The sequence below is a fragment of the Quercus lobata genome, chromosome 5 (assembly GCF_001633185.2).
Source record: "Quercus lobata isolate SW786 chromosome 5, ValleyOak3.0 Primary Assembly, whole genome shotgun sequence".
In the NCBI taxonomy this organism is placed as follows: Eukaryota; Viridiplantae; Streptophyta; class Magnoliopsida; order Fagales; family Fagaceae; genus Quercus; species Quercus lobata.
Window position 1 is genome coordinate 59,612,832 of NC_044908.1, and position 10,496 is coordinate 59,623,327.

At 33.7% G+C, this 10,496-nt stretch overlaps 1 pseudogene; it reads right to left on the reverse strand.

Moving 5' to 3' along the window:
• Positions 1–232: 232 nt before the first annotated feature.
• On the reverse strand, positions 233–1,698 carry LOC115992903 (annotated as a pseudogene).
• Positions 1,699–10,496: the final 8,798 nt, after the last annotated feature.

A 10,496-nucleotide genomic window follows, 5' to 3' on the forward strand; every position in this document is an offset into this window, starting at 1 on the left:
GGCTTCACATATTAATAGCTAGTCTTGAGATTGTTCAATAATGGGGAAAACAGAGTCAAATATTCATTTTTTTTTTTTTTGTTGTACTTTTGACTTAAAAGCCCCATCCTTGGAAGAAGACTCACTTTTTGTTTTTTTTTTTTTTTTTTTTTTTTTTTTTTTTTTTTTTTTTTTTTTTTTTAGAAAGAGACTCACTTTTAGTTAAATACATGTAACACAGTGACAGCTATTTTGTAGCAGTTGTTATTTCTGATGAAGAATTCAACAAATTCTTGTCCTAAATTTGGGTTGAAAAGTCATATTCTAGTGTTATGCTTACCTTTGGCCATATATGCTATCACATATATTTTGCATTGGATCTGTCACCTTTTCCAGTTCTGGCTTTCCTTTAGCCCTAGAAGGACCCTGAACAAAACTTCTCTTTCATGTTGTTTTCATGGGTTCTCAGTACATCTTATCTGTTTCTCCTAAGCTTGTCCCCTTTATTTTTATTGCCCTTCATCTTGACCTTGTTCATGTTCACCTGCTGTAAAGGGTGTTCATGTTCACCTGCTGTAAAGGGGGTTTGTGGGGGAGGGGTTTAGGCCCCTTTAATTTTCCAGACTGATGGTCTAACATGGAAATATGCATAAGACTTGCTACCAAGTGCAATACCCAAATTGGATGAGTAGTTTAGACCAAAAAAAAAGGGCCCAATATTGTTGGAAATGGAATGAAGAAGACCATGATTTACACTTCATGTGGAGAACCAATGGCATGGGGTTTACCTACAGGTTTGGAAATATGAGTTTGTAAACCATTCTAGGAATCAAGACAGAGGAAGAGAAGGATTAAGAATAGCTTCAGTGCTCATAATTTTGGAAATTTGTTTGTGTAGAAAGTGGAACTTTTTGATAGATATTTTTAGCCCATCTTGTTCGTCGGTAACCTCTTTCAACAGGGGAAGCATTGACATTTCTTCCTTGACATCTCTCTTTTCAGCCTTGGACTCAGAATCATCAAGGTAGTGCTGATAGAAATATGAAATAAAGCCCCGAATCGCCAACACCATGGAAATTGCCTTTACCCCATCCATTTTGTCATGGAAGAAGATTACGGCTAGAACTGGAATAACAGGCAAACCCAACACACTTATGACATTGGAGAACAGGGAAGACACCTCATGTATCAAGCCTACTGCGCCAATGTTGAAAATCTGCCAAGCTATAGCTATCCAAATCAGAGTACCGACCTAAATAAACTTCCCCAGTTCAAAGTCCTCCATCTCTCTCTTTAGACCTTTCCGCTAGCAAAGAGCCCCACCAGTGTAGCACAAGTTGCTACCAGTGACTGATAGATTATCATTTCCAAAATCACTGTAAATGTTTATTGGAAGGAGAGCAGTGTAAGGGAAAGCATCAATCCGTATCCAGCAGATGCACCAACAGTGCAAAAGAGTCCGATTTCATACTTCACATTAGAGTTTTCGGTGGGGTTAGTAGAATTGGATTGAAATACCAGCAGGGTAGAGGGGATGGTGAGAAGGACTAGAGAATTGATTGTAAAAGGAGTAAACTTGTGTGAATTTATAAGGAAAGAGAGGAAAGCATTGGAGGTCAACTGAATGTGTACATCATGATGTTTGCTGCTTGAAGTACACCTAAAGAGACATATATCAAAGCAAGAAGGTGGAGGGCTCATTCCTGTGGAGACCATTTGTAGTAGGCTTCTCGGGTGGAGAGATGTGTAAGTGATACCTATGAAGAAGATTAGAGTTCCAACGGTAACTTGGCTTTAAAGATCAATAAGCACTGTTCCAACGGTAACTTGGAATCAATTATTCAAAGACCACTTAAGCCTAAAACGATGACGTTCTATTTAATATAAACGGCATCGTTTTTGGTTCAAGTCTGGCGTATTGTTCAGAACTGAAGACGGTGTCGTTTTGGCAGTTCTTCTTCATTAAGCTTGAATTCTGGACTTGCCTTGTACTAAGTAACAATGTTCTTAGATATTTTTCTAGAATCCAAATTTTTTTGTGTACAGCAGTACTTTCTGTTATAGGTTTGTTAGAGGTTGTTAGAGATGAACCTTCTAGAGATAGTTTTAATCTATGGATTTCTATAAATAGAGAATTATGTGTACGTATTTTCATTTAGTGAGCTTGAATACAATACAGAGCATTTTTGGGTTTAGCATTATAGTATTCCATTTAACCGATTTTGAGGTTTACAAGCTTTCCCACTAATATTACTCAAAAAATATGACCAAAGTGTCATAAGGCTAACTTCATAAAATGAACAAATAACTTTACATAAATTCTCTCTCATTTAGCACTTCATAAAAATATCTCTAGCAATTTTTTTTTTTTGGTTATGTTTTTGTTAGTCAATTTTCAAGTTGTCTCAAACTTAGAAAAAAAGAGCACAATCCAAAATCACTAGGTAAATCTCCAATTTGAAGAAAAAAGACTAGAAGAAACCAATGGAGCAACTACATCAAGCAATCAATTGACATCAGGTTAGTTTGGTTGTCAAATGTACATCTTGTCCAAAACAGGGGTTATTATTGGGTACTTCGGGAGTATAATCCCTCCTTCTCACTTAGGAGTGGACCCCTATACTCCTAGAGTATCTAATAAATTTTCCCAAAACCCTATATGAAAATTAGTTGAGGATTAACTCTATGTCAAATTTATAATTTCTCCAAATATAATCAGTTCAATGCTAGATATTTTTTAAAAATAAAACCATCCCTTCAAGATCCCAAAGTTTCAAAAGTAATTGATTGCAAGGAGGGTAAATGAATCATGTTTTCCTAAAATGGCTGTTTGATTGCTTTTCTTTGATTTTTAGTGCTTCAGTAATGAAGTAGGATAAAACTTAGCTAATAGAATCTTATAGAAATGCCCCACATATTTTGGTACTTTTTTTTTGGCTGAGTAACATATTTTTGCGCTTAAGTTCTGTGTTGCCAAACCTTATAGGGCACAAGTTCCCCTACTAATCTTTTGGACTTGAGGGAAGAAATTAGAAAAGTTACATGATACCTATCTCCAAGGAAAATTGGTATGATAAGCACAAATTCTATTTCACACAACTATTAGTACGAACGTAATTTTTTTTTTTTCCCTTTTTGGGTAGTGTGAAGGTTGACAAAAAACAAGGACCTAATCACATTGAACTATCTCCTCCACAGCCTCCAAGACTTGATCATGTTGAACTGTCACCTCCACGGCCTCAAGGACCTGATCATGTCGAACTATCTTCTCCACAATCTCAAGTACCTGATCATGTTGAATTGTCTCCTCCATGGCCTCCAGGACCTGATCATGTCAAACTGTCTCCTCTACAGCCTCTGGGACCTGATCATGTTGAACTGTCTCCTTCACAGCTTCCAAGAACTGATCATGCCGAATTGTCCCTCCATGACCTAATCATGTTGATTTGTCTCCTCCATGAGCTGCACATTAGCTAAACCCATTAGCAGGATATTCGACATAATTAGACAAGATATTCACATTAGCTAAACTCATTAGTTTGTGTGCATGTAAATAAAAGAAAACTATGAATATATAGTACTGGTTATCCATTGTGGCTGCATTAATAAATGTTGGATTTGCATCCAAATTCAAAGTTCCAAATCAAATATCATCATAAAACAAAGTTGATAATAAAATGCATACTAATACTAACATAATGCATATTATTATAGGCAACCCCATTTGAAAAGGATCTCTACTCTTTATTTGGTGTGAAAAAAATTCTTCACAGCATTTCCATGTGGCTGGAGAAACTCTAATTGAATTCTAACAAATGAAATTTCATTAGTAGATGTATAGACCATATTTCATTAGTAGAAATTTCCTGGCATTTGGCATTTTTGATTGGTTCCCGTGTACTGTTCATGGGACCCGCAAGTACTTATTTTAGGAAATTTTTCTTTAAAACTGGATCCCACGGCATTATTTATACATTTAAAAATTATTTTGCTACAGTATTTTCATTTTTCAGCAATAAACAGTATCCAAACAGACCCTTAATCGGAGATATTTACCTCTATAATAATTGGTCAACTATGAAGCCTATATATCCAGCCTCCTCTCTTGTATTACTGTATGTACAAAAAAAAAAAAAAAAAAAAAAAAAAAAAAACCTGTTTATTTTGCATCTCTCTATTTCTCTTTCTTGTAACTGTTATTATTTCATCATGATATCAGTGCGAAGGTCTTTGATAATGTGAGTTTGCGTTTATGTTGAATTTTTTTTAGTTGATGAGTGTATGTGCCGCATCACCGACACCGTAAAGATCAGTGTCAATGAAAGAAACACCAAAAGCTCACCTCGAACCTAAGAAACAACTCACAGAAAGATAAATAAAAACGACAGAGAACTTTTGTTTGTTTTTCAACTCTCCAGGTGGTCTAAGAATCTTCCTTTTCTGTGCAAGGGACAAGCTGTCACACACAGTACCAAAAAGTCCACCAACCCAAACCCGACTACCAACCAAGCCTCACAAAGTTGCCATTCCATTCCAATGCCTTGAAAACCATAAAACCCATCTGCAAATCAGATTTAGTTAGGCAGAACAAGTACAATTATTAGAAGAATAATGCTATAGTTGACACAAAAAAATTCATAACATTTTTTTTTTTTCATAATAGTTGAGTTGTTAAGTTTTTAATTGAATTTATCGAGTATTGACATGATTTTCTTATGTAACATATATTAACAAGGCGTAAATGCATTTTTAATCCCTAAATTTTGGCTTTTTTTTTTTTTTTTTTCATTTTGGTCCTTATATTTTAATTTTATCACTTTTAGTCTCTAAACCAATTAAAGCGTGTTATTTTCGTCCTTTTCGTCAGTCAACCGATGAAAATATTTGAGGTAGCTGACGAAGGAATTAAAATATTATAAAAAATGCCCATCAGCATCTATTTTTTTTTTTTAATAAAATAATTTATCAATTTTAACTAAATAATAAAAGAAAAAACAGAATTAAAAACAATAAAATACATAAATTTAGATCTAATTCATTTTGAACAAGAACACATAAGAACATGATCACAGATTTAAACATCAACACAAGAACATAAAAGCACAAACCCAGAACCAAACATAGACTCAAATTTAAAAACACAAAGAACACAATAACAAACTATTTTGCTAGGCAAGACCTGTACCCTGCTTTGTTCTTCTTCAGTCAAACTCTCTCTCTCTCTCTCTCTGATATGATTCTAAGGGTTCTCTCTACTCTTTTTTTGATCTATCAGTCTCAGGTACACACGCTCTCAAATCGTCCCAAATCTCACTTTTGTTTCCCTCTCTTTTCAATTTTTACTATTACACATTCCAATCTGAATTTTATTTTCTTTCAAGAAAAGCAAAAACCAAAAACCATGAATTCAAATTATGGGAAATCCAGCTTCAACTTCGATCTCGGAATCAGATCTTCCCGACCCAAATCCCTAAACGAACAGAAAAACCATTCCTATTCCTCTTCTTCTTCTTATACCTCTTTGTTTTCCTCCACCCAACAACCCAAACCCGTGTGGTAGCCCAACAAGCCCTCCTAGAACCACCAGCCTGCTCCGACCCAACCTGCCACTCGCCCTGGCATTTCCTCCGGCCCACTTCTTCCATGGTCGGTGACATCTTCGGCAAGACTTGGTCTTCCTCTTTTACTTTCGGTTTGGGTCTAGATCGGCTAGGTCCATCGTGGGTTTAAAGAGAGGCTGAGATGTTTTGCTTTGTGTTGGTATGGTCAAGGGATTGAGCTAGGTTTGTTCAATTTTGTGGGTATTTTGTTAATGATTGTATTGATTTAATTTTCAGATTTAAATCTATTTTTTCTTTTGGATAATTTGGTTTGTGTATATATATGGATTGATTTTTTTTTTTGGTACAATATTCTTTTATGATTTTTCTGTGTTTGATTTCTGGGTTTGTATGATTTTTTTGGGTTTGTGCTCTTGTGTGTTCTTGATGGGTTTGTATGATTTTCTGGATTTATATGATTTTCTGGATTTGACTTGGCATTTATTTTGAGAGTAAATAGTTTATGTTTGTTATTGTGTTCTTTGTGTTTTTAAATTTGAGTTTATGTTTGGTTCTGGGTTTGTGCTCTTATGTTCTTGTATTGATGTTTAAATCTGTGATCATATTCTTGTGTGTTCTCATTCAAAATGAATTAGATCTAAATTTATGTAATTTATTGTTTTTAATTCTGTTTTTTCTTTTTTTTTTTTTAGTTAAAATTGATAAATTATTTTTTTTAAATTAGATGTTGATGTGGCAATTTTTATAATATTTTAATTTCTCCGTCAACCACCTCAGATATTTCAGTTGACTGACGGAAAGGACAAAAATAACACACGTTAATTGGTTTAGGGACTAAAAGTGGTAAAATTAAAATGTAGGGACCAAAATAGAAAAAAGCCAAAATGTAAGGACTAAAAGTGCATTTACGCCTATTAACAATCTACAATATCTATTAGCGAAGTATTAAATCTTTAGCGTAAATACACTTTTGGTCCCTACATTTTGGGTCATTTCTTGATTTGGTCTCTAAACTGATTTTGCTCCTATGTCAGTCCCTGATTTTTCAAAATCGTTTTTAAAATCATCCCTACCACCAACGTGGTTACAGAAGAAGTTGATGTGGCAAATGGAAGTGCCAGGTGTCAAAGCCAGCTAATAAAATAATAAAAAAATATTTTATTTGATATTTTTTAAATGCCACGTCAACATTTTTTGAATTAAAAAAAGTCATGTCAGTTTAATTAAAAAAATAAAAATAATTTATATTTTTCAATTTCAATTTAATTCAAACTAAATTAAAAAAAAAAAACAAACTTTTAAATCTGATTTTATTATTATTATTATTATTATTGATTTCATTATTTTTTAGCTAAGAACACAAGAACTTGTTCTTCGTGTTCTTCCTGAATCCAAGAACAATCAAACTTAGAACAAGAGCACAATCAAACCCAGAACAATGCAAAATTTCATACAAAATCCCTATCCTCCATCGAACCTCCAGAACATGAAAAATTCATCAAACCCAAACCAACATGACAAAACCAACCCAGAAAAATCATCAAACCTCCAACCCAAAACTTCATCAAACAACACCCTGCTAATCAACCACACCAAATCCGCCATCAACAACACCAAATCTGCCGTCAACAAACCCAAATCCACCATCAACTCGCCATCAATAGCACCAAATTCACCTAGTCGAAGCCCAGTTCGAGTCATGGTCAACTAAATATTACAAAAACGATGTCGTGTTTAGTTGAGATGGAAACAATAACTTTCCGCCGCCGAGTACGCTAGAGTTAGTGGTCTTCTGATTCCGACTCGACAGAAGTACAGCCCACCCCCACTGAAACCCAAAAAAACCCAACCCTCTCCAACCAAACCCAGCCATCTCCATCTCCATCTCCAATCAAACCCATAATCCAAGATCCATGGATTATCGATCTCCACCCCGACCACCGATCTCCACCCCAACCACACCAATCTCCACCCCAATCACCGATCTCCACCTCCATTACTGACCACCCCACGGAAAACTAGAAAAACCCAAAGATTAGAGAGTCAGGTTTAGAGAGAGAGAGAAAGGGGGGGGATTTAAAGCTTGAACAAAGAAAGATACAAACACATATACGCACCAAGAGATAGAGAAAGAGAGGATCTGAAAAATAAAATAAAATAAAAGAAGGAAAAGAAAAGAAGAAAGATACAGACACAAACACTCACCAATAATATTTATTTATTAAGTTATTTTTATTTTGATTTTTCTTTTTTTGGTTTATCTTAAAAGAAAGAAGAAAATGAAATAGATACAAACACAAACATAGACACGCTAGCCTAGAATGAGAAGGGGTGTTAACTTAATGTTTGTTTCTTAAGAAAGTTCAAGAAAAATTGAAACTATAAATTTTTTCTCAATATTTAAAATTGAAAAAAGTTTTTTTTTTGGTTTTGTTTTTTATTTTGAATTTTTTTAGTTTAATTTTTCTTAAATTATTTTTATTTTTTTATTAATTAAAATGCTGACTTATCATTTTTAAAAACAAAATAATTTTTTTAATATTATTTTATTTGTCACGTCAGCTATTACCATGCCACTTATACACTCCGTTTGCCACATCAGCTTCTTCCGTAACCGGGTTGATGGTAAGAACGATTTTAAAAACGATTTTGAAAAATCAGGGACTAACATAAGAGCAAAATCAATTTAGGGATCAAATCGAGAAATGATCCAAAATGTAGGGACCAAAAGTGTATTTACACCTAAATCTTTTGCCAAATTTCTTTGTGATTAACTGATTATAGACTTCCTCTTTTTTGGAAAAATCAATTTATAGACTTTTTTTTTGTAGGCTGAACTATCCGAGTATCCAAGGACAGGGGTCGGTGATAGACTTTCTTTTTTGGAGGCGGTTTGTGCTTCTATATTATAAGTTGTCTTTTATAAAGAGAAAAAGAGTGGAGAAAAGAGTGTGCTTTCTGGGAAGAAAAAGAAAAGTAATGAATGTGGTAGAGTGAGCAAAGCGAGAAGAAAAATAAGGTAAAATATGTGTGTACGGCAAAGATAGTTATGACTTATGAGACATAGGTAAAGAAAGATAAATTAGGGTTTAGGGATGAGTACGGTGGGTCACCATTGATTTTATGCACACTTGTATCGAACTGACGAAATTTGTTAACCCACCAAAAAAAATTTTGTCTGGGCATGAGTTTTTTTTTTTTTTTTTTAAGAATATTAGAAAAACTAAATTACAAATCTCAAAAAAAATATTTTTTTAATAAGTAAAACTAAATATAATATTATGTGAATTATAATAATTTATTAAAAAGTTTTATTTATTTATTAAAATATAAAAATATGAAACAATGAAATTTCAATATTTTTGAAACAAACTTTTATTTGATGAGAATTAGATTAGACACCCAAAATACAAGAATTATATATATATATATATATATGTATGTATATATATAAATGAAAGCAAACTCTCATCGATACCTTAAAACAAAAATAAAATACTTTCAATAATAATCACATCATATCATTGCGTTGATCACGATGGAATGTCAAAAAAAAAAAAAAAAAAAAAATCTGAATAAACTAATGCCAAACAATTGCTACGATTCAAATTCAGCAGTACCAACTTTGCTGCTTTTATGCCTTTATCAGAGAATCAAAACGTTAAAAACAAATAAACAAAAAATAGAGACAAATTTTCATGCTTTGAAGAGGTGGGACATGAAGGTGAAGAAACCTAAAGATCAAGGAGGGACACAGCGAATCAATGGTTGAAGAGAGAGGAGAATCAAAATATTTGGTTCCGGTTGGTCTATTTGGGGTATCGATTTTTTTTTTTTTTTTTTAATTTTTTTATACACTGCCCTAATACAAATTTGGGGGTTTTCATTAAAAAGATTTTAGGAGCTTCAGCTACATAGAGTTGTTGTATCTAGAGTGAGTAGAAATTTCAGATGAGTTCATATAAATTCCTAGAGAGAAAATATTAGAGTATTTGATTTTATAACAGTAGATTTATTAGAGTTTGTATCATAGTATTTCCCTTGAAGGAGAATCACATAAATCTCCGAATTGTTGTGTGTGATTAATATCTTGGCTCAATAATTTTAGTGATAATATTTTTAAGTGATTAATTAAAATTTATAGTTGATTTTCTTAACCCACATAAGACTAAAATGTGACCTAACAAATCCTTTTGGCTTGTCTTCAAAGTTTATATACATCTAGCTCAAAGTTTAAGTGATATCATAGTGATAATGACATATTGTCTGTGCTAGTCGGAGGTATCAATTAATGCTACTAAGTCAGATATATTGTAAATGCGTGAAGTTACACAAATGGATGGAGCTACTTTCATAAAGGGATGGATTGAGTTATATTTTTAGTTTTTTACAATGCAAGATGTTGCATTCTTAAGAATTCCATCCATTTGACTTTTAAACCCTATAAATATGTGTTGATACTCATTTTCATGACACATTTTTGTACAAGCCCAAATCCGCTGAGCCCAACCTTCTTGTGAGCCCAACTAATGCATTGTAATTTATTTTATTCTCTTAAACATGACCAAAGACCATTTGACACAAGGAGAATTTGAAGGAGTGTGGTTTGGAAGGTATGGGTAGACCTTTTTTTAGGCCTTTTGCATGAGCCCAGGCCATACATGTTGCAAAGTTGGCTGAGGATACTTGCAGCACCTATAGCTCATGAAAAGGGTCTGGTACCCAAAATTTTCACCCAAACGGAAACATACAATTCCTACTGCGTGTGGGTAGCTGAAGTTTGCTGACTAGCCCATTTTAGCCTCTATAACCTTGCTGGCCTCTTTGGCCAACCCTAGCTACTGGCTGCCACTAAAAGTAGCTTCCCAATGCTTTGAATCAGTTAGGGGAAGAGCAACCAATGAGTTTTGGTGAAAGCTTTCCCTTATTGACGCTAAAAGTAAGTCAATCTCTTAT